Below are 5,096 nucleotides of genomic sequence, written 5' to 3'. Positions count from 1 at the left end.
CAGGCGAGCGTGCGGGGGCGGGGCGGACCCTCTCCGGGGACCGCTCGCGTCCCTGCGGCCAAGTGCGGTGGGAGCGTTTCCGGCCCTGGGGCGGCTGAGGGCGGCGAGGAGCCGGGGACCTTGCGCCTGGCACGCAGCCCCCTCCGCTCCAGGCTCCCTGTGGTCCTCGGCCTCGCCTCGGGGCTGAGCCGTTAGCTCTCCCGTGTTGGGAGGGGGAGGTCGGAGGGGGCAGAGGTTGTGGGCCACAGATATCCCCGGCAGGCGGTCCGTCTTTGCTGGTTCTGGACCCCTTTTTCCTCTGTGGCTGCGCCCACCTGGGCCAAGACACTTAGGCAGGAAGCTCTCAGCCCCCCCCCTCCCCGCCCTGCAGCCAGGGGGTCCTCTCGCAAAGCCAGCCTGATCTGACCTCCCAGCGCAGAGCCTGGGGGCCCACTGGAATAAAACCAGCATCCGGGGCGCCTGGGGGGGCTCAGTCGTTAAGCCTCCGACTTCGGCTCAGGTCATGGTATCGGGGTTCGTGGGTTCGAGCCCCGCGTCGGGCTCTGTGCTGACAGCTCAGAGCCTGGAGCTGCTTCAGATTCTGTGTCTCCCTCTCTCTCTGACCCTCCCCTGCTCACATTTTCTCTCTCTCTCTCAGAAATAAATAAAACATTAAAAATTAAAAAAAAAAAAAAGAATGCCAGCATCCTTAGCCTGATGGCAAAGCCTTTCATGCGTTCTCTGGACGCACAGTCCCTGGCTGGACCTGCAGCACCCTCTCTGGCGGGGGCAGCTCCCACTGGCCAGGATGGGAGACCAAGCACAGACCACGGGGAGCTGGTGATGCCCACCTGCCAGGGCTGCCGGCCTCTTCCCCTTCTCCCTTCGTCGGTTTCTTCCTCTTCTTACAGCAACTGCTGCAGTTTGCTGAGTCTCTGCCACTTGCTTGTTTGTGAAATATACTTGACACATTTACAACACACTTCCAGTGGGGCGCTATGGCACGTGACCTGTTCTCTCAGCCTTTCTGGGTGGCACCTGGGTGACAGGGGCGGGGAGGGCCCCAGAAGAAAAGGCTCCTGAACTTTACAGCTGGGGAGGTCGGGGGTGGGAGCTGAGACACAGGGCACAGTGGCTGGGATGGAGCTGCATGGAGGAGGGACCCCATAATGGGACCGGGCACTTGGGAGAGGTCTGGGGGTGCATTAGGCCCCATGTGAGTTTGCGGGGTGGGGTGCAAGTGGATGCGTGTGTGTGTGTGTGTGTGTGTGTGTGTGTGTTTCCCCCCACAGTTTCAGGATCAGGGTCAGACCTTGCCTAGTTTTCTGTAACATCCAAATGATGTGGAATAGATCTGTTTGGGAAGGTTTTGGGGGCTCTTTCCTTGGAGGCTGAAGGTGGGGCTCTGGGTGTGTCACAAAGCCAAGGAGTGGTGACATCTGTGGGGTTCCATGTTCCCCAGGAACAGGCAGCAGGCCATAGCTCTTGGTACCCCTCTGGATCTTACCTCTGGAGCGCAGGATGCGCGCCTGGGTGGGCCTCCTCATCCTTTCCCCTTGCAGCCCCTTGCTCATACCAGTCTCGGCTTTGGGCTTTCCTGGAAGGGGGAGTGTGAAGTTCCTTTGGCACATGGGCCCCGTGCCCACCTTCCTGAAAGGGAAGTGGATGAATCTTGGTCCCCACAAGAGACATACCTTTTATCCTGGCATTGTCCATCATTTGGGTATGAGCCACTTCCCTGTAGATTCCCTCCGGCAGGTCAGCCCTTGAGGACAGGGGAATTTGTGTGCCCAGCGCCCAGACCGCCTCTGGCCCGTGGTGGGTGCTCAGCAAGTATTTGTGGGTGAAAGCACAAGTGGGCTCTGCCCCATTCAAGACAGGGCCCTGGGATTCAGAGGGCTCTTGTGAGTTTGAACAACAATTCGCAAAATGCCCTCAAGGTCACTGCCATACGTCAGCCATAGACTCAAATGTCCTTGGAAAAATGCCAGACTCAAATCTGAACACACGTGGCCAAGCCAGGGGTATGTGCGGCGCGGATGGTATCATCCGGGGAGTCCTGTGGGTCCTCCGACCCCCTTGGTCTCCCATGCTTGCTCTCAGTACGCAGCCCCGTGGGGCAAGTGTGGCCACGGCCTCAAACCCATTCCTCCCGAAAGAGACCCCACATCCAGGGGCTTGGCATACCCAGGAGCTACCGGCCAGGTGTTCCCTGGGCCCAAAGTGGTGCCAGAAGCGTTCCTCTAATAGCCCTGCCCGCCAGTGATAGGCCCGCTCACGCTCCCTCCTTCAATCCTGAACTCTGGGGGCCTGCGCCGTGTACACCAGACACCCACCGGGGCGGCCGGGTACGTGTCCACCTGCCCGACGGTCTGCTGTGTGTGTGGATACCTCTGCCTCTCCTCCCGCTGCCCTTTCTGGGGCCTGCCAAGAACTCTGGGCTTTGCAGGGGCGCCTGGGTGGCTTAGTCGGTTAAGCGTCCGACTTTCGCTTGGGTCATGATCTCGCGGTTCGTGGGTTCGAGCCCCGCGTCGGGGCTCTGTGCTGATAGCTCAGAGCCTGGAGCCTGTTTCAGCCTGTGACTCCCTCTCTCTCTGACCCTCCCCTGCTCACGCTGTCTCTCTCTCTCCTAGAAATAAATAAAAAAAAAAAAAACTCTGGGCTTTGCAAACTGACTGTACCTTTCCTGGGTCAGCTCCCTCCCCACCCCCCCAACCAGCACCAGCACAGATGGCTTTCTCTTTCCCTGTTCTAGTTCGTCCTACCTCTGGTTGGGCAGATGCTGTCCTGAGGAGGGTCCAGTGGGTAGAGGGAGGTGGGTGCAGCCTTGGTGAGATGCCCCCCACAGGGGCACTCCCTATGACCGGTGCCTTTTCATCCTGCAGAGGGCCCGGTCCCCAGTGCAGCTCGCTCCGGCCGGCACCCACCGCCCCACCACAGGCCTGCCGGCTCCAGGGTCCCCACGCTGGCCGGCTGGTCCAGAAGGCGCTGCCGCGACCGCTGAAGGAATGAGCAGGTGAGCCGGGGAGCGAAGCGGCCAGAGAGTACGCACAGCGCAGAGGCCCAGAGACTCCAGCGCGGACACCATGTGGCGTCCCCACGAGCGACCCAGCCTCCCGCAGTCAGGCACATTTAGATTTCCAGCCTTGGTTCCCCAGGCCCCTCGCGGAGCCCGGAGACCGGACAGCCAGCACTGGTGAGTACTTCGGAGGCCTCTGGTCAGCGATGCTGAGGGCAGCTGGCAGGCGCCCTGAGGCGATGGCTTCTCCTAGCCAGGGCGTGGGGGCCCAGCAGGGGAGGGGCTGCGGGTGCTGTGCCTCCCCCAAGGTGTACGGGAACCTTTCCCACTCACGCTCTCTGGGGAGTTTTCTCCTGGCAGAGATTGCTGAGGTTTGGGTTACGGCCCTTTGAGTTTGGGGAGGGGCACATTTGCTGCTGGATGCCTCCAGGTCCTGTCCAGGGTCTGGAGCCAGGTGTGGGCGGGGTCAGGCAGGTCCGGGAGAAGCTAACAGGAACCTGGCTTGGGGTGCTGAGTCTGGGGAGGCGGCTGTGGGGTGCAGGTAGCGTAAAAGGTGCCGTTTTCTAGCGCTGGGCCTTCTCGGTGGGAGAGAGAAGTGCCCTCCCCGCCCCGGGGTGGCGGCCTGCCCTGGTGGCCTGCCCGTGGGTGCTGTTCCGATGCTACTGGCAGGTGCTGGCCTCCTCAGGCCCCAGCATCAGCCTCTCAGTGGCCCTGGGCTCCCGCCTGGAGCTGCCCACCCACCCCGGGGCTTAGGGACCCCTCCTGCTCAGGTCCCTGCTTAGGAGTCCTGTGGGGACGTGTGCAGAGCCCCGGAGCCTTGGGCTGGGCCCTGCAGGCCTTTGCCACTCTGGGGCTGTAGCTGGGTTGGAGGCCAGGCCGTGTCTGGCAGTGGGAGCTCAGCGTGCGAGGAGAGCAGCCCAAGGGGCTGGCAGCTGCTGTGCAGCTCTGTACCCCTGCCTTACCTCTCTGGGCCCACACTCCCAGTGGAGCCTCAGCACACCCCTCTCAGGCTGGCTCCCGCTTCTCTCAGAGAGCAATCCAGAACAATCCGAAGCGCTAGTGTGGTTGTGGTTTCAGAGCAGCGGCTCGGACCACAGGCTCTGCTCATCTTTTAACATGCCACCACCCCAGGGCCTTTGCACAGCCATTCCCAGTCCCAGAACAGGAAGTCCACTACAGACCTCTGTGGGCTGCACCCTGCTTCTCTGTCCAAGTGCCCATATCGGGGAGCCCTCTCCCCTCCTGCCACTCCTCCGTGACATCCAGTACTGCCTGGCAAGTACTAGGTGCTCGGTGAATACCCAGGCGAGTACACTTGGATGGGAACACAGCTTGAGAACTGGTGTTGTGGCTTAGAAGTGCTGTGTTGGAGGGAACAGCACTGCGGCGGGTGGGGTGCGGTTTGTGGGAGGGAGTGCAAGGGAAGGGGTGTGGGGGCCACAGGCCACGCTCCTTCACACAGCAGACTGCAGGCTTCCGGGGGGGCACAACCTAAGACCCTCAAATGGCCTTGCGCCAGCTGGGCGGGGCCCCTGGGACTGCCTGCGGAACCCTGAGGGGAAGCAGACTCAGAAGGGCTCCCGGGTAACACGTGGGAATCAGTCACAGGATTTGTCACGCAGCCCAGCCAAGTCCCCTCACCTAGATGACGGCCGCCCCAGGACAACGGACAAGTTAAGGATCTTGAGAGTGAAAACTTTCTTTTATCTTTTATGATTCTCCAGGTTAAGGAGATAGGGAAGCGGGCGGCGGCGGAGCTGGGGTCGGGGACCGGAGGCTGATGTCTGTGACGGCAGACGGAGACACAGAGGGCAGGGCCTCCCTGACACCCGGGGTACCTGGAAAGACACCACCGCCTATTTGGAAAAGGCCTGGCCCCGTCTCTGCGAGGCACTGATCAGCCAGACCCCGCGTCCCACCGAGTCCGGGCCCTGCAGCGGGTTGCGCAGCCCCTGCTGGGGGCCTCCTGCTCCCGGGTGGGGGCCTGCGGAGCCTCCCTCCCTCAGCAGCCTTAGGGCTGCACCCTGTCCCGGGTGCTAGTGGGGAGCCGAGTTCGCAGGGGGCCACCAGCTTGGGTCAGACCTTAGGCCCGAGGGCT

This window comes from Crocuta crocuta, unplaced genomic scaffold, assembly GCF_008692635.1.
Source record: "Crocuta crocuta isolate KB4526 unplaced genomic scaffold, BGI_CrCroc_1.0 scaffold327, whole genome shotgun sequence".
NCBI classification, from domain to species: domain Eukaryota; kingdom Metazoa; phylum Chordata; class Mammalia; order Carnivora; family Hyaenidae; genus Crocuta; species Crocuta crocuta.
This window is presented reverse-complemented; position numbering follows the sequence as displayed.